This window comes from Rhinopithecus roxellana, chromosome 15, assembly GCF_007565055.1.
Source record: "Rhinopithecus roxellana isolate Shanxi Qingling chromosome 15, ASM756505v1, whole genome shotgun sequence".
Lineage (NCBI taxonomy): Eukaryota > Metazoa > Chordata > Mammalia > Primates > Cercopithecidae > Rhinopithecus > Rhinopithecus roxellana.
Window position 1 is genome coordinate 30,307,016 of NC_044563.1, and position 26,789 is coordinate 30,333,804.

At 37.6% G+C, this 26,789-nt stretch overlaps 1 long non-coding RNA gene across 1 annotated transcript in view; it reads left to right on the forward strand.

Moving 5' to 3' along the window:
* LOC115893675 overlaps nucleotides 1-26,443 on the forward strand; it is a 61,442-nt gene extending 34,999 nt beyond the window's left edge. Inside the window, exon 3 of the long non-coding RNA XR_004053740.1 lies at nucleotides 26,382-26,443. This is a non-coding gene — a long non-coding RNA (uncharacterized LOC115893675). The remainder of the gene's footprint in view (nucleotides 1-26,381) is intronic.
* Nucleotides 26,444-26,789: the final 346 nt, after the last annotated feature.

A 26,789-nucleotide genomic window follows, 5' to 3' on the forward strand; every position in this document is an offset into this window, starting at 1 on the left:
ATTTCATAGCCACCTCCTGTTGCTTTTAGAGTGAGCTCAAGTGTTGCCAGTATCTGCTTAAAATGCTGTGATGCTAATCATCTCCATGTGAGCAGTTCTTCTCTCCAGTAAGTTGAGTATCACTGTAAAAAGATCTCTGGCAGTTCTCATGTATTTTTCATTATGCTTATTGCAATACCATAAACCTTGAGTAACACCATGGAACCCATTCAAAGTACCACTAATGATGTCGAAAGTGCTCCCAAGAAGTCATGGCATTACAAGAAAAAGTTAAATTACGTGATATGTACCATAAATTGAGATCTGAAGCTGCAGTTGCCTACCATTTCAACATAAATGAATCCAATTTAAGATTGATTATTTTAAAAAAAAGAAAATTTGTGACACTTAATTGCAGCTATGCCAGCAGTTCCAAAAACCTTACATTTTTTATGAAAGATCTTTTTATCTGGTATTGAAAATGCAGCATTTTTGTGGGCAAAGATTGCTTCAAAACAAGGCATAACTATAGGCTATAATGTTTCAGGAAAAAGCAAAGTCAATATATGACAACTTAAAGCAAAAAGAAAATAACAGATCTAGAGCTAAAGAATTTAATGCCAGCAAAGGATGGTTTGAGAATTTTAGAGAAGTTTGGCATTTAAAAAATATGTCAAGCTAACAGGAGAAGCAGCTTCTGCTGACCAAGAGGCAGTATATGAGATCCCAGAAGCCATTAAGAAAATCATTAAGGAGAAAGGATATCTGCATAAGCAGGTTTTAATTCAGACAAAAGTGTCCTACTCTGGGAGGAAAAAAGCCACAAACATTTATTAGTAAGCAAGAGAATTGAGCACCACTATTTAAGGTAGGAAGGGATAAGCTAACTCTATTGCTTAGTGCAAATGCAGTCAGATGTATATTTAGGACTGCCCTTATCTCTAAAGCTGTGAACCCCAGAACCTGGAAGGGAAAATATAAAAATATCTATTGGTCTTTTGGTTGTACAAGAAGGCCTGCACAACAAGAACCTCTTTTCTGTACTACTTCTATTGATGCTTTTTTCCTGAAGTCAGGAAGTATCTTGTCAGTAAAGGACTACTTTTTAAAGTTCTTTGATATTGGACAATGCCCCTGGACACCCAGAACTCCATGAGTTCAACACCAAATGTGTTGAAGTTGTGATCTATCTGGCCCCAAGCACAAAACTTCTAATTCAGCCTCCAGATCAGGAGGCTCTAAGGATATTTAAGGCTCATTACACACAGTTCTCTATGTAAAGGATTATCAACATTATGGACAAGAACCCCGGTAAAGACAACATTATAAAAGCATGGAAAGATTACATTATTAAAAATGCCACTTTTACAGAAAAAGCTGTGAAAGCCATTAAACCCAAAATAATAAATTTCTGCTGGAAAAAAAAATAAACTAGACTGTAGCTATGAATGTACAACTGATCGGGGTACCTGAAACAGGGAGAATGGAACCAAGTTGGAAAACATACTTTGTGATGTTATCTAGGAGAACTTCCCCAACCTAGCAAGACAGGCCAATACTCAAATTCAGGAAATGCAGAGAACCCCAGTAAGATACTTCACAAGAAGGTCATCCTCAGGACGCATCATCAAATTCTTCTAGGTGTATATGAAAAAGAAAAAGAAAAAGAAGTTAAAGGCAGCTAGAGAGAAAGGTCAGATCATCTACAAAAATAAGGTCATCAGACTAACAGCAGACCTCTCAGCAGAAACCCTACAAACCAGAAGAGATTGGGGGCCAATATTCAACATTCTTAAAAGAATTTCCAACCCAAAATCTCATAACTGGCCAAACTAAGCTTCATAAGCGAAGAAGAAATAAGATCCTCTTCAGACAAGCAAATACTGAGGGAATATGTCATAGCAGGCCTGCCTTAAAAGAGCTCCTGAAGAAGCACTAAATATGAAAAGGAAACACCATTACCAGCCACTTAAAAAAAACACACACACTGAAGTACAAAGACTGGTGACACTATGAAGCAACCACATAAAGAAGTCTGAAAAATAACCAGCTAGAATCATGCCAGGATCAAATGTACATATAATAACACTAACTTTTAAATGTAAATGGGATAAATGCTCCAATTAAAAGACACAGAATGGCAAGCCAGATAAAGAGCCAAGACCCATCGGTATGCTGTCTTCAAGAGACCCATCTCACATGCAAAGACACACATAGGTTCAAAATATAGGGATGGAGGAAAATTTACCAAGTAAAGGGAAAACAGAAAAAAGCAGAGGTCACAATCCTACTTTCTGAAAAAACAGACTGTGAACCAACAAAGATCATAAAGACAAAGAATGACATTACATAATTGTAAAGCATTAATTCAAGAACTTATTATCATAAATATATATGTACCCAAAACAATAAAACCCAGATTCATAAAGCAAGCACTTAGAGACCTACAAAGACACTTAGACTCTCACAATAATAGTGGGAGACTTTAACACCCCACTGACTGTATTAGACAGATCTTTGAAACAAAAAATTAACAAATATATTCAGAACCTGAACTCAACTCTGAATCAAGTGGACCTGTTAGATATATACAGAACTCTTCACCCTAAAAGAGAATAGACAATCTTCTCATTGCCACATGGCACTTGCTCTAAAATTGATCAAATAATCAGAAGTAAAACACTCCTCAGCAAATCCAAAAGAACTAAAATCATAAACAGTATCTCAGACCACAGGGCAATCAAATTAGATATCAAGATTAAGAAACTCACTCAAAACCATACAACTTCATGGAAACTGAACAACCTGCTCCTGATTGACTCTTGGGTATATAGTGAAATTAAGTAAGAAATCAAGAAATTCTTTGAAACTAATGAGAACAGAGACAACGTACCAGCATCTCTGTGATATGGCTAAAGCAGTGTTAACAGGGGTATTTATAGCAATGAATGACCATATCAAAAACCTAAAATGATCTCAGGTTAACAACCTAACATCACAACCAATAGTAGTGGAGAACCAATGGCAAACAAACACCAAAGCTAGCAGAAGAAAAAAAATCAGAACTAAACTGAAGTAGATAGAGACATGAAAACCCCTTCAAAAAAACTCAGTGAGGCCAGGCACGGTGGCTCATGCCTGTAATTCCAGCACCTTGGGAGGCCGAGGTGGGTGAATCATAAGGTCAGGAGATCAAGACCATCCTGGCTAACATGTTGAAACCCTGTCTCTACTAAAAATACAAAAAAAAAAAAAATTAGCTGGATGTGGTGGCAGGTGCCTGTAGTCCCAGCTACTCAGGAAGCTGAGGCAGGAGAATGGTGAGAACCCAGGAGGCAGAGCTTACAGTGAGCCAAGATCGTGCCACTGCATTCCAGCCTGGGTGACACAGTGAGACTCCGTCTCAAAAAAAAAAAGCAAACAAACAAAAAAAACTCAGTGAATCCAGGAGGTAGTTTTTTGAAAAAATTAATAAAATATTCTGCTAGCTAGACTAATAAAAATAAGAATCAAACACAACCAGAAATTATAAGGGGGATATCACCAATGACCCCAAAGAAACACAAAGAATCATCAGAGAATACGATAAACACCTCTATTCACATAAACTAGAAAATCTAGAAGAACTGTATAAATTCTTGGACAAGTACCCCTCCCAAGACTGAATCAGTAAGAAATTGAATCCCTGAATAGACCAATAGTAATTTCTGAAATTGAGGCAGTAATAAATAGCCTACCAACCAGAAAAAAAAAAAAACAAAAAACAAAAAACAAAAAAAACAAAAAAAAACAAAAAAAAGCAAGCCCAGGACCAGATGGATTCACAACTGAATTTTATCAGAGGTAAAAAGAAGAGATGATACTATTTCTATTGAAATTATTCCAAAAGAAATGAAAAGGAGGGATTCCTCCCTAACTCATTCTATGAGAGCAGCATCATCCTGATACAAAACCCGTCAGAAATACAACAAAAAAAGAAAACTTCAGGCCAATATCCTTGATGAACATCGATGATGCAAACATCCTCAATAAAATACTGGTAAACCGAATTCAGCAGCACATCAAAAAGCCCATCCACCATGATAAAGTTGGCTTCATTCACAGGATGCAAGGTTGGTTCAACATACACAAATCAATAAATGTGATTCATCACATAAACCGAACTAAAGACAAAAACCACATGATTATCTCAATAGATACAGACAAGGCCTTCAATAAAATTCAACGTATCTTCATGTTAAAAGAAAACTTTCAATAAACTAGATATTGAAGGAACATGCCTCAAAATAATAAGAACCAAATATGACAAATCCACAGTCAATATCATACTGAATGGGCAAAAGCTGGAAGCATTTCCCTCGAAAAATGGCACAAGACAAGGATGCCCTCTCTCATCACTACTATTCAACATAGTATTGGAAGTCCTGGCCAGGACAATCAGGCAAAAGAAATAAAGCATATTCAAATAGGAAGAAAGGAAGTTGAATTATCTTTTTTTGCAGATCACATGACCCTGTATCTAGAAAACCCCATCATCTCAGCCCAAAAGTTTCTTAAGCTGATAAGCAACTTCAGAAAAGTCTCAAGATACAAAATCAACGTCCAAATATCACTAGCATTCCTATAGACCAGCAACAGGGAAGCAGAGAGCCAAATCATGAATGAACTCTCATTCACAATTGCTACAAAGAGAATAAAATACCTAGGTATACAGCTACCAAGGGAAGTGAAGGATCTCTTCAAGGAGAACTAAAAATCACTCCTCAAAGAAATCAGAGAGGACATCAACAAATGGAAAAATATTTTATGTTCATGGATAGGAAGAATCAATATCACGAAAATGGCCATACTGCCCAAAGTAATATATTGATTCAATGCCACTTCCATTAAACTACCACTGACATTCTTCACAGAATTATAAAAAACAATAATTTTAAAATGTATACAGAATGAAATGAGAGCGTGAACAGCCAAGATAATCCTAAGCAAAAAGAACAAACTTGGAAGCATCATGCTACCCAACTTCAAACTATACTACAAGGCTACAGTAACCAAAACAGGCTGGTACTGGCACAAGAACAGAAATGTAGACCAATGGAAGTTGAATATAGAATACAGAACTCCAGAAATAAGACCACACAGCTACAACCATCTGATCTTTGACAAATTTGACAAAAACAAGCAATAGGGAAAGGATTCCCTATTTAATGGTGCTAGGAGAACTGGCTAGCCATATGCAGAAAATTGAAACTGGACCCCTTCCTCACACCATATATAAAAAATTAACTCAAGATTCATTAAAGGTTTAAATGTGAAACTCAAAACTGTAAAACGCTAGAAGAAAATCTAGGCAATACTATTCAGGATATAGGCACAGGAAAAGATTTCATGACAAAAATGCCAAAAACAGCAACAAAAGCAAAAGTTGACAAATGGTATCTACTTAAAGACCTCCCACAGAGCAAAATAAACTATCATCAGAATGAACAGACTGCCTACAGAATGGGAGAAAAAATTTTCAATTTATTCATCTGACAAAAGTCTAATATCCAGAGTCTACAAGGAACTTAAATTTACTAGAAAAATATATATATACACCATGGAATGCTATGCAGCCATAAAAAATAATGAGTTTGTGTCCTTTGCAGGGACATGGATGAAGCTGGAAACCCTCATTCTCAGCAAACTAACACAGGAGCAGAAAATCAAACATCGCATGTTCTCACTCATAAGTGGGAGTTGAGCAATGAGAACACATGAACACATGGGGCCTGTTGTGGGGGGTGGGGGTCAAGGAGAGGGAGAGCATTAGGACAAATACCTAATGCATGCGGGGCTTAAAACCTAAATAATGGGTTAACAGGTACAGCAAACCACCATGGCACATGTATACCTATGTAACAAACCTGTACTTTATACACATGCATCCCAGAACTTAGAGTAAAATAATAAAACTACTTTCCTCAAAAAACAATACCATTAAAAAGTGGGCAAAGGACATAGACAGTTTCCAAAAGACGGCATACATGTAGCCAAGAAACATACCAAAAAAAGCCTCAACCATCACTGATGATTTTGATTTGCATCAAATCAAAACCACAATGAGATACAATATCATGCCAGTCAGAACGGTTATTTAAAAGTCAAAACAACAGATGCTGGCGAGGTTGTGGACAAAAAGGAACACTTTTACCCCGTTGGTGGGAGTATCAGTTCTATCATTTAGGAAGACAGTATGATGGTTAATAAAGTGTCAACTTGATTGGATTGAGGGATACAAAGTATTAATCCTGGGTGTGTCTGTGTGGGGGTTGCCAAAACAGATTAACATTCGAGTCAGTGAGCTGGGGAAGGCAGATCCACTCTTAATCTGGTGGGGAAAATCTAATCACCTTCTAGCAAATATAAAGCAGGCAGAACAACATGAAAAGGAAAGATGGGCCTAGGCTCCCAGTCTACACCTTTCTCCTGTGCTGAATGTTTACTGCCCTTGAATGTTGGACTGAAAGTTCTTCAGTTTGGAACTCAGACTGGCTCTCTTTGCTCCTCAGCTTGCAGGCAGCCTATTGTGCGACCTTGTGATCATGTAAATTAATACTTAATAAACTCATATACAGATACATAATAAATATATGTAATAAATAGTAAAAGTATTTTCTCTTCCTTATGGTTTTCTCATTGTTTTTTCTCTTCTACTTTGTTGTAAGAATAAAATACATACTACATGCAACATAAAATGTGTTAATCAACTGTTTTGGTTATCCATAAGGCTTCTTGTCAACAGTGAGATTTTAGTTAAGTTTTTGGAAAGTCAAAGTTACCGATTTTTGACTGCATGAGGCCAGGGGATTGGCACCTCTAACCCCCATGTTGTCCAAGGGTCAATTATTCATCAAAATTTGCTTTAAAAATGTAGCTCTTATTAAATGTTCTTACCACAAAGTAATGATAATAAGGCAGGAGGAAGTTTTTGGAGGTAATGGATATATTCATAGCATTGATTGTGGTCATGGTTACACACAGATATACTTATTTCCAAACTCAAATTGTATACATTAAAAATCTGCAGCATTTTGAATTTCAATCATACCTCAGTATTGCGGTTTAAAAATACAAGAAAAAAAAGGGAAAAGATTATAACATTAAGACAAAAGGCTTGAAAAATGTTATGTTCACTGTAGACTTGTATTCCATATATATTTATCAAAATAAGAGTGGAAGGATATCTACCAATATAACTTTAGTTATAGCTGAATGGTGGAAGTGTGGCTGACTTATTTTCTCACTTCTTTTAAACATTCTATAACAGCATTTATTATTTTTACACCTCAAAAATTATATGAAAATTAGTTAAAGTCTATTTTGCTCCAAATATAAAATGGACCAATTGCACACCTCTTACAAGAGGGGTATGGTTGTTGTACAGAGAGAATGGCATGAGTTATTTATGTCCCCGTTACCTGTAGGAAGCCATCCAGCTTTCACTTTGGGATGGGGCAGCATTCCATCTGGGGTAGCTAATTAGTGATGATAGCTGTAATCTGTAACTTCACTGCTTTGCTGATTGAAAGTCCTTTCTTTCCTTGTAGAGTGCCAGTTTGTTTTAGAAATTACACACTTCAAGGTTATTATTTTTTAATGAAGGTTTTTTAGTTTAAAGTCTCATTTATCAAGCAGATTACCAAATAAATTAGAGGAAGGACAGAAGGACAGAAGGACAGAAGGACAGAAGGATGGAAGGACGGACATGTAATTTATTTTAGGGTAATGCCCAGACACAAAGTATCTGTAGGAGAAAGAATTTTCAAGGATATGTAATTCAACTACTTCATCATACAAGTAAGAAATTTAAGTTGGAGCAAAGGGAAAACCTCTGGTGTCCTGGCAAGGTATGGATTCGGGTAACAAGGAAGCAAGTAAAGAAGGGGCCACTTGGAGAAGCTTGTTAACCATGGGCTTATTTTGCAGTCTTTATTTTCACTTCTGGGTGGCCTTGAAGGATTTCCATCAATATAACATGATTGTCATAATGATCAAAGTCATATTTAAATGCTTCATTTTTATCTGTAAAGTCAATGTACAGAAAGGCAAAGCTCATACTGAACTGTTGTCTCTTGAAATTTGCCCTCAGTTAAAATTAATACAGACATCTTGGTGAAACTCAATGGCAACTTGACAGATTTCCTGAAAGCAAAGACCTTACATTTGAAAACAAAAAAAAAAAGAACAATATGGAAAACTAAATGCAACTTAAAATAAAATTGAGACTGAAAGTGTCTTTTTGTCACATACTGAAGACTAGACACAAGAGAAAAAATTCACTCATGGTGTTGTCTGTACACTTTGAAACTGCTAGGCAACCTATTCGTTGTTGGATGGCTCCAATTTATAAGAAGGAATGAGGTGGAAAGAGCTTAGAACTTGGAGTCTAAGAGACCTATATTGAAATTCTACCTTTTGATCGAGTTGAGTAGGTGACATTACTGAATGCCAGCTTCCCTTATGTGTAAAAATGTGGACAACTCTTTTATGAGCTATCCATAAAGATTAGAGGAAATGACATATATAAATATGTATCTTAATACATCACAGAAATTATATAAATACTTCCTTCTTATCTAACTATTGGCTCTGCTTCTACCCGAGACCCATTATGCCCCCCAGTAAATATCCTATTCTCCAGTTCAAAAATCCTGTTTTCAAATATTTTTTACTCCTCATGTTCTGAAGCCTGATCATTTCGGTGGTTCTATATATACACTACAATTTTTCAATGCCCATCCTAAAGTGTGGCAGCAAAAACTGCCCTCAATATTCAATCATGGTTGTTCTGAAAAGGAAAGATTGATTCATTCACTCTTAATACAATGCTTTTGATCAGTGGAGCCTCAAATCAAGGTGTGTGTGTGTGTGTGTGTCACTGATTCACTGAGGTTAAAAACCTCTAAGACCTTTTCATGCACAATATTTATGAATTTTATGTACCAGGTGCATAATTTTTATGTACCAGATACTCAGTCCTCTACATGAAGTACTAATTTAATTATCAAAGCAGTCCAAGGTGGCAGTTACCATTATTATCTCCGTTTTATGAATTTTAAGAGTAACATACAGAGGTTATTTTCAACTTATTAAGTGAAAGAGGATCTGAGCCTATGCAACCTGACACCTTCTCAGTAATAAAAGGATAATTAAAATGTCACATAAAGATGCCTCATATTCCCTTAGTAAAGGAAAAGAAGCCATTGCTCCTGATATGAACATCTGTACAGGCCAAATTATAAACATGTACATCATAAAACCGAAACCTCAAAATTCACAAAGCAGAATCAAAAGCAAGAGTCAAACAATGGGGAACATGTCGTCTAATGACTAGAGCTAAGCTTATGTAGGGAAAGGAAAAAAGCAAACAAAGCTTTAACCAAGGACACAGAGGGAACAAAAGTAGAATCCATTCCCTTCTAGCCACAGGTTTCTACTGAGGTTCCTTGGAGTGGGCTGATAAGTAAAGGAGGAAGAATCTGAACAGAGAGAACCTCCAAGGTTCTAAAACCCAAATTCATTCCCAGAAGTTCTATCCTCTCTAGTTTTATCACATATTGGGCTTTTATCATGATATTTCTTTTGACAAAGTGGTTGTCCTATTTTGAAAAGTTTGAAACCACTTGTAGAATGAGCATTTGTTCTACAAGTGACCTTATATAATTACCTGTGACACGACTAGCACTTTATCTGAACATCAACTTTAACCCTACCTTATGGGATTATGAAAAATAAGCAAGATTTAAGAGGAGTGCTTTTAACTATTATAATAATATTTAGCACACCAAAAACACTAAAATGGTGTATGAATATGATTTCCATGGCCCATCAGCAAGAATAATCATTCTTAGCTAAATATAAGAGGCAATAATGTTTAAATAGAATGAGATTTTGAGTCAGAAATAATTGGATTCAAATTCCACCTTTATTAGGCTGTATGACCATAGGTAAGTTACTGCAGCTTCCTAAACCTTACTCCCATAGCCTGTAAACTAGGGCTACTGACAGCAGGGTGGTTGTAAAGACTTACTTCAGTGAAGTTATGTATCCAACATGCTTTCATGCTTTGAACTGGGCACAGGACAATCTATAAATGGAAACACTGATGACCTATTAATACTCATATCAATTCTTATCAAGTTTTCTACCTTCTTTGTGAGGAAGTCTCAAGGGGAAAATAGACTTCAGGCATACTCCTTTATTCAGGAGTGAATCCTGAGCCCCCTCATCTGATCTCCCTTTGCCAAAAAGCATCCATATTCTGTGATTGCTTTGGAGCATACTAGTAACAACATGGCCAACTGCTCCAGCAATGACTCAGGCATTGTTCTGAAATAGAGCTGGTGCATGCAATGGGAGGCAGTGAAGCTCTCAGGTCTGAATCACCACAATGCCACAGCCTTCAGGCCCCAATGTTCCCATGTACCTTCACATCTTCACCCCCGTGAGTCCATACTTGGCCCAAGGATATCTCAAAGCTTCTAGCCTCATTGACCCACCACAATTCCCTCACCACCTGCTACATACTCTCCCACCTATTGCTAATCTAGTCGTCCCATACCAGGGCAAGATCAAAAGCCACCTCTTCAGCAAAACTTACCCAGATGACCCTATTCAGCACAATGACTCTCTTCACTGAGCCTTCCCTACCCTCCTTTATCTGCAAGACGTCATAAGCTCATCAATGTTGTCCTTATGACATTCTACAGCAGTGTTCATGCACACGTGACATTTTGATGTGGACATTTTGATTTGGCTAAGGATATATTTTGACTTAGTCTCAACAAAACAACTGCAGATGCTAAATTTGTTGAGAGAGCAAGATTGTTATATTATTCATTCTATATTCTCCCAAAGCATAACGTACACAGTACATGCTCAATACACAATAAAGATGAAAACATAAAATATGTCCTGCTTTTCAATGTAGGCCTAACAATGTGCCACTTTATATGACATATAAAAATTGAGAATGTTGACAATCACTTTATTCACCTCTTACATATTTTAAAATTCAGTATTTGATGTGAAAGGTCAGCCTCTAAACTCAGTATCATTAAAGTTTAATTGAATACTATAAAAAGAAAAGTGATGAGTATTTTAATACAACTATTTTTAATCTATTTTCTCCATTAAAGATCAGCTGACACATCTATGTGTTTCTAAAACAGTAATTTGTAGGGATTTTGGCAGTCAGGCAGTCCTGGCTTCTTCTGAATTTGAGTAGCATATTACTCCTCAGAACTTGCTGTCAACCCAAATTAAAGTAACTAAATTGAGCTCATGAACTTCCTCCAACACCAGTTTCTAGTCTCAATGACCCTGCCTTCGTCAATAACATCATATCTATCTAGTGGCTACAAACAACATTTTGAATCAAGCACTATGAAAAAGAGAAAACACCACACAGATATAAGCTGCTAGTTTTTACCTATAAACATTTAACAACTGTGTTGAAATTTTATGCAAAGTGTTTTTTTTTTTTTCTCACCAGTTTTTTCCTGTCCATCCTCCTAGACAGATATTCTCCTTGCCCCCAAACCATCTCCTTGTACTTGGCTAACAGCAAAGGTCTCTTGTCAGACTCCTTGACTTTAAGCTCACTTGATCTAATCTATTTTAAGTGCAGCTTCAAAGCATTTTCTTCCTTAAATAGCACTTTCATAATGTTGCTCCTGTACTTAAAAACCTTCTATGGTTTGTGAGTTCTTACAACTTCACAGCTAAACTCTTCTCCCTGATCCTGTGTAGGTACTTTTTCACTTGCTTCTACAGTTAGATGAATTTTGAACACATTTCACCAATACACAATGAAGGTGATTCACTCAGCTCCCACCAACCAAGTGAACTGTCTGTGCCAAACACTGTGTAACATGCTGCATGAATGAGATGAAGCCTCTGATTTGATGATGTCATGATAAACCAGGGAAGACAGAGCACAGACTGTGAAAGTATAACTGTATCCTGGAGTGAGCATAATATGCCATGCGGGTATAAAATAGGAGGCCAGTAAAGTGGGTTACACATGTTGGAAGGACCTTATGTCAACATGGTAGAATTGTCCATAACCTATGAGAACATAACTGTCCATGTTGCACATTTTACCTAGTCCTTCACTCACAGTTCACTTTTGTTTAATCTACCCATCCAGCACTAGTTAAGTCAGCACTACATGGTGACTCAAGAGAAATCTTGATTTGGGTTCCCCTAGAAACATATCCTGAGACAAGGATTCCAGTAAAAGTAGTTCATTAGTGCTGTGATCCCAAGGAAACTCCAAGAGGAGGAGGAAAGAAAGGCTGTTGGTAAGTAGTATGTTATCAAGTAAATTACCACTGTGGATGACCACAGCTTAATCTCACAGGGACAATCCTAGAAAGAGTATAGAACACATACCTCAGAGCTTTCCCGTGTGAGCAAGGAATTTGGGCATTTAAACACCAAAGTCTGTCACTTGTTGTTTGAGGCTTGCTCCCGGGATGGTTAATTCTTCAGCCCTTCCAGTCCTCACTGGATTCAGGCAGAACAGCCTCCCTGGTTGGAAGTCCTCAGGTGAAGAGATGCAGATGCAGGTAGTTGGTACTCTTTCTTTAGAGCCTGATGTGGAGGATGATATGAGCTGGCAAAGACAGAAACTAACAATGGTGCTGCCTCTGCCTCTTATTATGCATGTGCCTTTGAGATGTAAATTTTCTGAGTCTCAGTTTCTTCTTTTTTTGAAGGAGAGAGGTAGATATTATTGGTGAATTTTCAACTTTTTAAGAAAGATAGCACAGCCATTGATCCCCAAAGAAAATCTTGAATAGAACCCTAGGCCAGCTGTGGTAGTTCATGCCTGCAGTCCCAGTGCTTTGGGAGGCCAATGTGGGAGTATTGCTTGAGGCCAGGAATCCAAGACCTGCCTGGGTAACATATCGATACCTTGTCTCTACAAAATAAAATAAAAATCAGGCAGAAGTGGTGGCATGTGCCTGTGGTCCTAGCTATCATGGAGGCTGAAGTGGAAGGATCACTTGAGCCTAGCAGTTCAAGGCTGCAGTGAGCTGTGATCACAATACCGTACTCCAGCCTAGGTGACAGAGCGAAACCCTGTCTCTAAAAAAATAACCTGGATACATAAAATAAGCAAGAGTAGAGTTGTTCAGGTGGATGCAGTAGCAGGGAATCTTAGCTAAGAAATATCTTCTTGGATATTTGTAGTTTCTGGAAAGCAACAAGTAAAATACCTGAATCACAAGAGAGTATCTAAGATCACCCCCTGGCATCATTGCATCCCCTCCCCACCAACATGCTTTGGTGCTTAGTACTCAATTTCATTCTATACCAGAGAAAGGCAACACCATGCATTCACTGAACACAAGCCAGACACACTGACCAATAATGTATGTACGATCCCTCTAATGATGGCTCAAGCATGTCGGTATGGGGGAAGAGTGATTGACAATCAAGTTAGAGTATAGTTTAGGGTGCTAGGTTTCTTGAAGTTAGACAAACTAATAATTTTATTTATATTGTACAGCCTATTTGCAGTGGCTTTGGGGATGGCGAGAGAGATTATGGGGTGATTAAAATTTTCCAGTGTTGACTCTTTGAGACCACCACCATTTCTTCCATTAAATTATTACAGATATAGAAGATACATGTTATTACTATGATTGCTACCCTTACTATAATCATTATTGTTTCACAGATGAGAAAATAAGACTCAGGGAGGGGAAGAGTCTTACCCAAAGTTCATAGCAAGTTAATGGCAGAGCTAGGACTCAAGCCCAGGTCTTCCTAGCTCTGGAGCCTACCATGCCACACTACTTAACTACAGCATGTGAATGTTTTACAACATAATTTGTTTCCACAACAAAAGTCCTAGAAATATCTGGCTCACTGACGGTTGACACAGAGGCTGTAAGAGATGATTGACCACGTATTAGGAACTTAGTATCTATTGAGTTACTGAACCTTACATTTTGAGATTTTGCCTGAAGAACCAAGTATGAAAAATCATCATTATTATTTATTTCAGTGCAGGAAATCATACACAAATGCTACAATTGAGAATTAGCTAAAAAGGTGAAGGATTTTCATTTCTTTCATTAATTCAGCCCTTTTGGTATGTCCTTTAAGTGACTGAGCCATATCTATACAGCATATTAAAATAATAACTAAGATCGAGTTCAGTTTTAAATGAGGTATAAGGAGGGAATATGTGGCAAATACCCATATACTACTATACATCAATTAATATCACCTTACATATATGGATATATATTCATTTTACAACAAAATGAGGAAATCACTTCTTGTTGAGATTCAGAAAAAGGTCATGGAGAGGGCATTATTTGTGTTTTTTTCTTTTTTTATTATTATACTTTAAGTTCTAGGGTACATGTGCATAACGTGCAGGTTTGTTACATATGTATACTTGTGCCATGTTGGTGTGCTGCACCCATCAACTCGTCGTTTACATCAGGTATAACTCCCAATGCAATCCCTCCCCCCTCCCCATAATAGGCCCTGGTGTGTGATGTTCCCCTTCCTGAGACCAAGTGATCTCATTGTTCAGTTCCCACCTATGAGTGAGAACATGCGGTGTTTGGTTTTCTCTTCTTGTGATAGTTTGCTAAGAATGATGGTTTCCAGCTGCATCCATGTCCCTACAAACGACACAAACTCATCCTTTTTTATGGCTGCATAGTATTTCATGGTGTATATGTGCCACATTTTCTTAATCCAGTCTGTCACTGATGGACATTTGGGTTGGTTCCAAGTCTTTGCTATTGTGAATAGTGCCGCAATAAACATACATGTGCATGTGTCTTTATAGCAGCATGATTTATAATCCTTTGGGTATATACCCAGTAATGGGATGGCTGGGTCAAATGGTACTTCTAGTTCTAGATCCTTGAAGGATCGCCATACTGTTTTCCATAATGATTGAACTACTTTACAATCCCACGAACAGTGTAAAAGTGTTCCTGTTTCTCCACATCCTCTCCAGCACCTGTTGTTTCCTGACTTTTTAATGACTGCCATTCTAACTGGTGTGAGATGGTATCTCATTGTGGTTTTGATTTGCATTTCTCTGATGGCCAGTGATGATGAACATTTTTTCATGTGTCTGTTGGCTGTATGAATGTCTTCTTTTGAGAAATGTCTGTTCATATACTTTGCCCACTTTTTGATGGGGTTGTTTTTTTCTTGTAAATTTGTTTGAGTTCTTTGTAGTTTCTGGATATTAGCCCTTTGTCAGATGAGTAGATTGCAAAAATTTTCTCCCATTCTGTAGGTTGCCTGTTCACTCTGATGGTAGTTTCTTTGGCTGTGCAGAAGCTCTTTAGTTTAATTAGATCCCATTTGTCAATTTTGGCTTTTGTTGCCGTTGCTTTAAGTGTTTTAGACATGAAGTCCTTGCCCATGCCTATGTCCTGAATGGTACTACCTAGGTTTTCTTCTAGGGTTTTTATGGTATTAGGTCTAACATTTAAGTCTCTAATCTATCTTGAAATAGACAAACAGAGAGCCAAATCATGAATGAACTTCCATTCACAATTGATTCAAAGAGAATAAAATACCTAGGAATCCAACTTACAAGGGATGTCAAGGACCTCTTCAAGGAGAACTACAAACCACTGCTCAGTGAAATCAAAGAGGACACAAACTAGTGGAAGAACATACCATGCTCATGGATAGGAAGAATCAATATCGTGAAAATGGCCATACTGCCCAAGGTTATTTATAGATTCAATACCATCCCCATTAAGCTACCAATGAGTTTCTTCACAGAATTGGAAAAAACTACTTTAAAGTTCATATGGAACCAAAAAAGAGCCCGCATTGCCAAGACAATCCTAAGTCAAAAGAACAAAGCTGGAGGCATTATGCTACCTGACTTCAAACTATACTACAAGGCTACAGTAACCGAAACAGAATGGTACTGGTGCCAAAACAGAGATATAGACCAATGGAACAGAACAGAGTCCTCAGAAATAATACCACACATCTACAGCCATCTGATCTTTGACAAACCTGAGAAAAACAAGAAATGGGGAAAGGATTCCCTATTTAATAAATGGTGCTAGGAAAATTGGCTAGCCATAAGTAGAAAGCTGAAACTGGATCCTTTCCTTACTCCTTATATTTGTGCTTATTCTTAAGGAATGATTTGGATTGGGGAAATTTGGATCAGAACATTCTAAAATAAGTGAATGGTGATGCAAGAATACCAAAACAAGAAAATTAGTGACATGTGCTTGTTCAGACACAAAGGAAATGAGCATGTCTGGATTGGATGCTTCTGTAAGCAATGGAAAGACGTATTGAGAGGACACTGCAGGTCAAGCTTAAGCATCTTGCTTTTTATTCCATTAGCAGTGGGGGGCAATAAATATTAATATTTAAGAAAGCTGCATGATTAGAGCTGTGTTTGAGATGTATATAGTGAGTAAAAATGACAATCCAAATAAGAATTGACAAAACCTATTATGTGCTTACTGTGTGACAGGCATGGTGATAAAAATTTTACTTGACTGTGCTCATTTAGACTTCATTTCATCCTGAAAAGGTTGTGTTATCATTATCTCTCTTTTAGAGTGAGAACACCAAAGTTAAGAGAAGGTAAATAATATCCTAATGACTTAAGGGTAAGTACAACAGCTGAGATTTAAACTGAAGATATTCTGTACCATGACCACAGATTTCTTATATGAACTACAGATGGAAGAACCATTAGGTACGGAATTACTTAGAAGATTATTACAAAATTGCAGCAAGAACCAGTTTCACACTAGTAAAGAGATTTGAGTTTTATTCAACTCTGCATCACCTTCAACCCCAACCATTCCTTCAAATGACAGCATCCAATCTCTGATCAAACCACTTTCAGATACAGGGACTTCAAAAGCTTATGATTTTCCCATCTTACCATCTTAGTAGTCAAAATTTAGAAGTAGAGCTGCCCCCAAATAAACTGGCTGCTTCCAGAGATGGGAACACATTAATTCCTAAGTTTACGTTCAGTTCTACCATTTCCTAAGGGCAAGTTCACCGGCCTCTTGAATTCTTCATTTCTTCTGTCTCTTCATCTAGGAAGGCATAGTTTCTTCCTAGAAGATAACTAATGACAATCTAAAGGAAGTATATGAAATATGGCTGAGTGCAGTGCCTCATGCCTGTACTCCCAATACTTTGGGAGGTCCAGGCAAGAGAATGACTTGAGCCCAGGAGTTTGAGACCAGACTGGGTAACATGGAAAAACCCTATCTCTACGAAATATACAAAAAATTACCTGGGTGTGCTGGCAGACATCTGTGGTTCCAGCTATTCGGGAGGATCACGTGAGCCCAAGGACGTCGAGGCTGCAGTGGGCCATGATCACACCACTGCACTCCAGTCTGAATGACAGAGTGAGACCACGTCTCAAAAAAGAAAAAAAGAAAAAAAGGTGTGTGTGTGTGTGTGTGTGTGTGTGTGTGTGTGTGTGTGTGTATGTGTGAAATGTTGCAGGCAATCAAAAATCTTAAACATTTCTTTGATGCTTCTGATTACTAATCCTATTTTTCCTCACTGAGGACATCCAGATAGAAAGACATTCACATGTATAAAGTCCCTACTAGACAAATAATGACCCTCAAATATCTCTACGTCTTAATCCCTGGAAACTGTAAATATGTTAGATTACACAGCAAAAGGCAATTTAGACTATAGATGAGATTAAAGTTGATAATCAGCTGGTCTTAAAAAATAGGAAGATTATCCTAGATTACCTAGGTGGGCCTAATAAATCCTTAAAATTGTATAATTGCAGAAGAATGTCCTGTCAGGGAGATGCTACATGCAAAGGACTTCATCCATGATTGCTTATGTTAAAGGGATAGCACAAGCCAAGAAATGTGGGCACCATTAGAAGCTGGAAAGAGAGAATGTATTCTCCCCTAGAGCATCTGGAAAGGAATGCAGCCATGCCAACACCTGGATTTTCACCCAGTAAGACACATGTTGCACTTCTGAACTCTATAACTTAATATATTCACATTGTTTCAAGCCACTAAGATGTGATAAATTGATACAGCAGCTGAAGAAAACAAATACACATATCCTGGTTTCTGCCAGATAAACTGCTTTACTTCCTTCATCTGTAGTTAACTTGACCCAGTTTTGAATGGCTTCCCCAGCCAAGCTATTCAAGAGCCAAGGAGAGGAGATCTGAACCTTGAAGAGACTGCCCTGATCAGAACACTGTACCTACTCTAGCAGTGGTTGTAGATACTCAGAACAGCATGGACCTCTCACTTCCCTTGCTGCAGGCTTTTCTATGGCAACCTATTTTCATCTCAGCATTTTTAAAAAAACAAAGTTACAGGAGGGCACTATAGATTCACACTGAAGTGTTGGTCAACTAAGGCATCTAAATTGTTTTCACATAAATTACCTTTTCTTTTTGAGATGGAGTATTGCTCTGTCATCAGGCAGAGCTCACTGCAACTTCTGCCTCCCAGGTTCAAGCAATTCTCCTGCCTCAGCCTCCTGAGTATCTGGGACTACAGGTGTGCACCAGCACGCCCCACTAATTTTTGTATTGTTAGTAGAGACGGGGTTTCACCATGTTGTCCAGGATGGTCTTGATCTCTTGACCTTGTGATCCACCCGACTTGGCCTCCCAAAGTTCTGGGATTACAGGTGTGAGCCGCCATGTCCGGCCCACATAAATTACTTTTAAGGTACTTCATTTTGGTAACAGTTTTGGAATCTCTTATATGGAGAAGATAGTGTGTTCATGACATTAATGGAATAATGAGAAATACGATGACATCTACTCCATGAGTAGGCATTTAAGTTGAGCTTTGGCTACTTATTACCAACAGGCAATGTTTTGCCCAACTTCTCTCCCACCTTGCCAGCTCAACAATCTCCTAAGCAAATGCTTGATTCCAGTCCTCCCTGGTAACATGTCCCAGAAACTCTTTGTCTCATAAGACATAAGAGCCTGCTTCTCTGGTTTGCTCTGCTCAATAACCAGATTCCAACAGTGCCTTGTCTTTGAATTCTATGGTTCTAGGAGAGGGATCTTTCCTTCTCCAGTCTCGGCTCACAGGACACATACCAGGCAGGTCTGTAGCCCTCCTCTCTTCCCCACTTTCCTGTCTATAAAGATTCAAAAAGGTGGCATTATCCAGCAAGCACTTTTCCTTGTAGAAAAAGTCAGAGCCAGAGATATAAACCTCTAGGAGACAACTTCAACTAATGGTTAAGGGTGTGGACTTTACAGGTAAAAGATCACAGATTAAAAAAAAAAAAAAAAAAAAAAAAAAAAAGGCACTATATAATAACCATTTGGTTGCATTTAACTTACTTCACCCTCTAACCTTCCTCTATAAAACAGAAAAAAAATGTCATAGGTTTGTGGTAGGAACTACATAAAGACAGCTCATCCAAAACCCTTAGTACAGTGTTTGGATCGGTGTTGGTTTTCAAAATATGTTAGCCATTTGACAATGAGGCTGATTATGATGAGGTTGATGATTCTGGAGAGTCATATACATAGTATATTAAAGACATGAGTACAAACAAAATCGCCAAGGAACAATTATGGAAAAAAAAAGTGGAACAGGGAAAAAAAAAAACACACCACAGAACATTTGGTAACACTTATATTCAGGGTGTGTTAGATTACATTTTGCAGAAATGGTCATAAAAACATGTTACTCCAACGTGTTTTTCTAGATCCTTGCCACTTCCCCCCTACCCCTATCATGGAGTAGAGGCTATTTCTCTTCCTCTTTAACCTGAGTGGGCTTTTTGATTACCTAGAGAAATAAAATACATAAGGTTGAGGTTGGGCGTGGTGGCTCACGCCTGTAATTCCAATAGTTTGTGAGGCCGAGGCAGGTGGATCACTTGAGGTCAGGAGTATGAGAACAGCCTGGCCAATTTGGTGAAACCCCGTCTCTACTAAAAATACAAAATAATTAGCCAGGCATGGTAGAGGGGACCTGTGATCCCAGCCACTCGGGGATGCTGAGGCAGGAGAATCACTTAACCCGGGAGACTGAGGTTTCAGTGAGCCAAGATCATGCCACTGCACTCCAGAGTGGGTGACAGAGCAAGACTCCATCTCAAAAAATAAAAATAAATAAAAATAAAAAGTAAGTCTGCATGACTTCTAAGAATAGATCTTACCTTGAAACATGTGTGTACCTTTGACTCCCTGAGCTGCCAAGTAGGATGTGTGGCTAACCTGAAAGCATATTGGAAAGTTTAGCCCATCATTGCCAGCTATGATACGGAAACTAGGAAACTAACCTAACTAAATAATCTAAGTAAGTAGATCTCCAAACAGAGCATTGAAGTTGCTGCCTGCCTTGTTCTAGCTGCCTATATAGTAAAGTGCAAGAGAAGAGAGACAACCTAAAGAAAGAATTGTTAAATATAAAGGAGCAAGGACTTGCTAGATAAAGAAAACATTTTCATTCTGAGCCTCTCTGGAGGTAAAATAATGCTAAAATTAAGAAATGAATTTAGGACAGAGAAAAAGTCTAGCATACAATCAAGAAAACATGATCTAAAGATAAAACCAAGAATATGACTGTAAAAACTTTTGTCAAGAAAAATTTAAGGTGTTATCTCAAACTGACAAAAGATTTACTAAGAATAGTAAGGCATGTCTCATAGATCCTTTCTATTACACATTGGGCTTCTAAGAATCTGAAGCACATTGTCCCACAATAGTCACACAGGAAGTCCAAAGTAGCACAAGAATTACACTGAGGAGATCTTTGGTTGCGGCTTTTATATAATGGAGTAGATTATAAAATTGATACACTTTTTTAAAAACACGAAGTTTTCAAAGCTATGAGATCAGCTTAGACTGAAAGGCACGGAAACAGTACAATATTAAAGAGGACTTTGGACTCTTGAACTTCTACAAGCAGAAAGCAGGCAGACAAAACTATTAAGCCTCACACACAGACTACATTTTATAGAAAAGGTAAAGCCAAGGGCTATGAAAAAGTCATTCCCAGTACAACTGAACTTTAATCAAGGAATTGGCAACATATACCCAGGTACTTTTTCAGAATTACTATGAACCAATGACTGCTATACCTCAATTTCCCCTTTTTAAAACAGGAACGTCTACTGTGATTTTACCTGTCCCCCTATTATATGCTGGGTGTGAGAGACAGCCAGACAGCATGTCACTTCCATGTAAAGGTCTTAGAACAAGAAGAGATTCCTTGTGTACACAAGGAACCACACTACAGAGCCTTAACCACACTGAACCTTACTTATATGCCAAGATCCTCGTCTTTCAGCGTGAGCCCAATGTCAAATGGAATGAGACTTTCTTTGGTAAGTGAGCAGGATGGGGTGTGTTTTAGGGGACCAGGACACAGAGTGAATCTGTTTCGCATGAAGAAACCAGAGGGCAGATTGTGGTTAAGTTTTATTTTCCCAAGGTGGCCACAGAAATATTTCTTGTTCCACATGCTCTTAAAGAATCTTGTCTGATTCCCAGCAAGTGTGGAGTCTATTTCTCTTCCCCTTGAACCTGAGCAGGCTTTTGTGATTGTCTTGATGAATAAAATGTTTCAGAAGTGATAATTCATGACTTCTGAGGTTAGGTAATAAAACGTTGGTTCTCTCTCTGTCCTCTTGCACTTTTGAAGTCTTGAGCCACCATGCAAAAAGCATGGCTACCTTAAAGTTGCTGTACTAAAAAAACTGTGAAAATGTGAAAAGAGACACTATACAATCAGAGAAAGATGCTCCAATTTCTGCAGTTTCTATCTATTCACATCTCCTCCCTCTTTCCCAGGAGCCAGACATGAGTGAATAAGCCTTCAGATGATTCTAGCCCAGCATTCCTGATTGCTGCTTAAGAGAACCTAAGTAAGAAAAACCAGGCTGAGCCAATCAACCTCCAGAACCATGAGGGATAAAAATAAAATGATTGTCATTGTTTTAAGCCAAGAAGTTTGGAGGTGGTTTGTTATGCAGCGATGGATAACCAGAACGCAAATTTTTCAAACACTGGAGGAAGTGGTGCAGTCACATAATGAAGCAGAACTAAGATGGGAGAGCTTTGTGGGAGCCAAAGGAAGAAATTCAAGAAAAATAAAGTATTCATCATTATAAAAGGCTTCAGAGAGGAAAAAAGAGAAGGAGAACTAGAGAAAGGTCACCAAAAATTAAATGCATTTTCCATCTCTTGCCTGGAATGTAAAACTGATTTGTCTTCTAAACATAAAAACAGTATCAAATATAGAAAAGCACCAGCATATGTTCCCTCTACCAGGCTCCTTCTTGTCCCACTCTTCAAATTCTTTTTCTCCAACCTCATCCAAAAACCTCAATTAAAAAGGAAAGCAGCTCTCATTATTTATCAACTATGAGCAAGGCAAACACAATGTAGGTGATTTACATACATTATTCCCTTTAATAATAACAATCAGTCCATTAAACAAGCATTATCTTCATGTTACTGATGATTCATATAAGGTTTGGGAAAACTGAATCATTTAAAAACAAACACACAGCTAGTAAAAGGTGCACCCATTTTTTTTTAACCTTGTCTTGTATGATTTCAACAGGCAGAATGAAGACAACTGCAGTCAGCTTTTTATGATCAGATCTAGTCCAATGGAGACTAAACTGAACTATATTCTGATGACTTAAGTCCTGGTCCTCTCTGAACTCTTCCCTCCCCCATATGGCATCCTCCAGATGGCTGGGAGCTTGAGAGAGTGATCTGTGGCCGTCAGTTTTTCTCTTCCCAACAATTCCAGTTCATGTATTACTTCCCCATAATCCCCTGGACTCCAAGAGAACTGCCTTCTGTAGGCACACATTAAACCTTCTCTATAACAGCATGCGGAAGCTAAGCTCAAAATTCTAAAAATGAGCTGTAGAAAAAGTATATTTAATACAGGAATAAGGTTCCAGATTGTGCCCTGTTTATGAAGGCACATATTGTGCTAATAGTAAAACCAAGCGAGTTCTACTTTTATAATGGTAGCCTAAAATGAATACCACCCACCCACACCCCCAGTCTGCCCACACTCACGCTCCATCAGCGCAATTAAATCTTAAATTCACCTTGCTCTGAACTACACAGACAAATGGAATTTTGTGCACCTATTTGTGTGGTTTGTTTACCATCTTCTCCAAACTGCTTTACCAATTGCAATGAAAGAACTAGCTCACCCACATATGTATTCTGGGCTTCTAAGTTTTAACTCACAAGATAAATGTACTTTCATAGTGATCTTGGAATAACCACTCAAATGAAACAGGTGTGGTTCATTGCCAGAAGCCATTCCTTCAAGCTATACTTGAGTATTCTATTTTCCATAAGATGCTAATAGTTATTCAGTAATAATAGAGTTTTGTGGGCAAATAATTTTCTGAAACACTGAAGTTCATTTTACTTTCTTGGAAATACACTGCACATTAGCATTTTAACGATATAGGAAATTATCCAAGGTACAAATCTGTTTGTACTTAAACCAGGATTCCTGAAATTTATTTGGCCATAAGCTCTTATCTTCATATAATACTTATCATATTTCTTGTAAAATATAACTCTTCAAGTAATATATTAGGGCAAACACCACTCTCTTTCCTTTCAATCAAATTGCTTTGGATCAATTGGTAGAACAATGAAGGAATGAGCTTTTATCCTTTTCAACCTGCTTAAATATCTAATGTTGATTATTAGAGAATATGAGGAAATATAGAAGCAAATCAAATGCTATTAATATGCAGAGGAGTTTGAGAATAAAACACACAAAATTGAATAGATATTCAGTTACTGAACACAAGCTCATTGTAGTTATTTCAGGGAAACAGTTTGAAATGGTAAAAAAGATTATGAGCTTCAGAGTCAAAATGGTCTGACTAAAATTCTATTTCTACCACTTATTAGCAGAATAAGTGCTTTTAAAACAAGATCATTTAATCTCCCTAAGCTTTATTGTCTTCCTTCTTGTATAAAATATGGATAAAAATAGCTATTTTGTAACTGTGGTTATGAGAATTAAATAAGCTATAGTATATAAAATGCCTTCCACATTATAGGCATGAAATGACTAATATTTCCCTTCCTTTCTGATTACTTTAATTCCTTATTTAATTTTATGTTGTTACACATAAAATGATGGTCCCATTTGAACTTAAAAAGAACATACAATTTCAAGCTACTGACATTCAAACTCAAGTTTACACAACTACATAAACCCCTTAAGAACCGCAGGGAAAAAGGAAAAATAGGCCTCTCTAGGCTGTTCTTAAAGAACATCTAGGCACGATCTTAAAGGACGTGTCTTAAAGGATGAACTACTCAACTTTCCTACCAACTCTTCTTGTGCATCTTAAACTTTTCCTTCCCAATGAAGAACCTCAAAATCATTCTGCCATTTAAAAAATGTTAGAAAGAGAATTATGTGTCTACATCTATGTTTTCTTACTAAGAGATATGAAAACTTACTAAAATCAAATCAAGTTCTTATCTATATCATCTTCCTTCTTTGTGGCTCCCATAGCACCCAGCATAGTCCTCAGCTCCTACTACACCCTTTAGTGAAAAATTATTGTTTTGAGCCATTCGATACTATAGAAAGGTGCTATGGACTGAATTGTATCTTCCCAAAATTTATATGGTGAAGCCTTAACTCCAACATGATGGTTTTGGAGATGAGGCCTTTGGAAAATCATTAGGCTTCCCCCTAATGATGACTATTAGTGTCTTTGTAGAAATAGACACAAGGGAGCTTGTTCGCTCCCTCTCCCTCTCTCCATCCCCAGCCTCCATGTGAGAACACAGCAAGAAGGTAGCTGTCTACAGGCCAGGAAGAGAGCCCTCAGCAGTAATTGACCATGCTGGCATCTTGATCTTGGGACATCTAGCTTCCAGAATGGTGAGAAAATAAATTTGCTGTTTATGCCACCCACTCTATGATATTTGTCATATTTGTTTCGTTAGACAGACTGAACCACCTAAGACAAGAGGAGTAAGATTTGGAATGCTGAGACCTGAAACCAGTCAGTCAATTTTCCTCTCTGGTATTTTCCCTTTGTGGATTCAAACTCATGTTTTGAAATGCCACTTTTCAGCTAGTTGCATGAGAGCTGTAGAAATCAATCACCAGTCATTTCCCTTCTAGATGACCTCCTGAAAAAAGTTTTTATCATAGTATCTGTGAAACCTAAATCCTAGAAATCACAGATTTTAAACCCAAGATTTTGAAACTTGGGTGGGGTAAGGGAAGTTACAGCGCCATATACAAAGTTTACTATCTGGTGAATCTAGGGAAGGGAAGCACTTACAATTATCAACTATATTAATCTATGACTATAAAGTGGGCTGAAGCAGTGGATACAAGTACTAATAAAGATAATGATAATAGTAACAAGTATTTGCTAGAAATCCGTAACATACTTGTTATTTAATGCAGTTAAAAAAAGAAAGACATTTTTTAAAAGTGAGATCATTCTCTGAAATAATTCAGCTTTGGAAGACATAATTTAACAACCAAGAATAAAGAACACAATGAAAATACCAATATCTAAGTAGTATTCACATAGGAGCCTTCAAGTCAAATCATAAAATAAGTAATATACACAAGGTAGTCCACTGGGCATCAGAGAGAACGACAGAACAAATATTGCTCACATGTTTTGTTCCAGAACAACCCTGGTAAATTTTTTAAAAACTTGGAGAGACACTAAAGAAATCAATGCATTCCACCTACCAAATGGCAACCCATCAACTATCAAAAGTGAAGTAAAGTTTTAACTATCGAATTAAAATGAATAATGCATTTCAAACAGAAAAGGGGGTATAAGAGATAGATATAAGGATAGTGATATGAATACTTGTATTATAAAACTATAACCTGGATATCACAAGAGAAGGTATAAAAGTTTCTGCTTTATTGTCTCCAACATAATTTTTGGTACCCAAATCCTTCCAAGACCAAGATTTCCCCCTGATAGGGTCCAGGATGACTAATTAAAGTGGGCTTTTGAAGATAAAGTTTCCACTCTTTCCATTCGACCTTCAGAAGATGTTGGCTGCCTCTGTGTTCTCCCCTGTGGCACCAGCTGACCTCTTTCAAGGTGTTGGAGCTTGCTGTTCCCTCGAAGAATCACTTTCCTATGGCCCCTGCACTAATCCCAGGGCTTCTGCAGTTGCTGATGTTCCAACCCCATTCCCACAGCAATCAATTCTCTCCATAAAGAAGAAAAGAATTGCCAGCATTGTTATGACTCATAGGATCACAAACAGGAAAGTCTCATTCTTTCGAGTTCTTATGATGTCCTTGATGTTGTTAATTAGTTAATTGTCTTCTTCTTGTCATTTTCAACAGCTACCTTTCCTGGCATGGAAATCAGCATGTTTCCTGAGGAAATAGGCCAAAGGCAAAACAGGCAAGATTCTACAGAGAGTGACACTCAAAATCACCTTCCTCCAATCTCAGTGCTCAGTGTCCCTGAACTATTTTGTAGATAGACTCTGTTCTAGGAAAGTATTTTTCTCTCGTATCTGGTATATTACTTAAACATGACAGGTTTTACCCTTAAATTTTTAAAAGTATCAGTCCTGAGGCTATTGTTAGTTGCTGTGATGATAATTATCTAAAATATCATACTTGGCTCTCCTAGTCATGTTTAAATTCCTTTAAAGAACTCATAGAACAGACACTAGTTGGTCATACTGACTTTCAGTGAGTATATTTAATTGGGAGGCAAGTATTACAGAATTGGTGTCTAATACA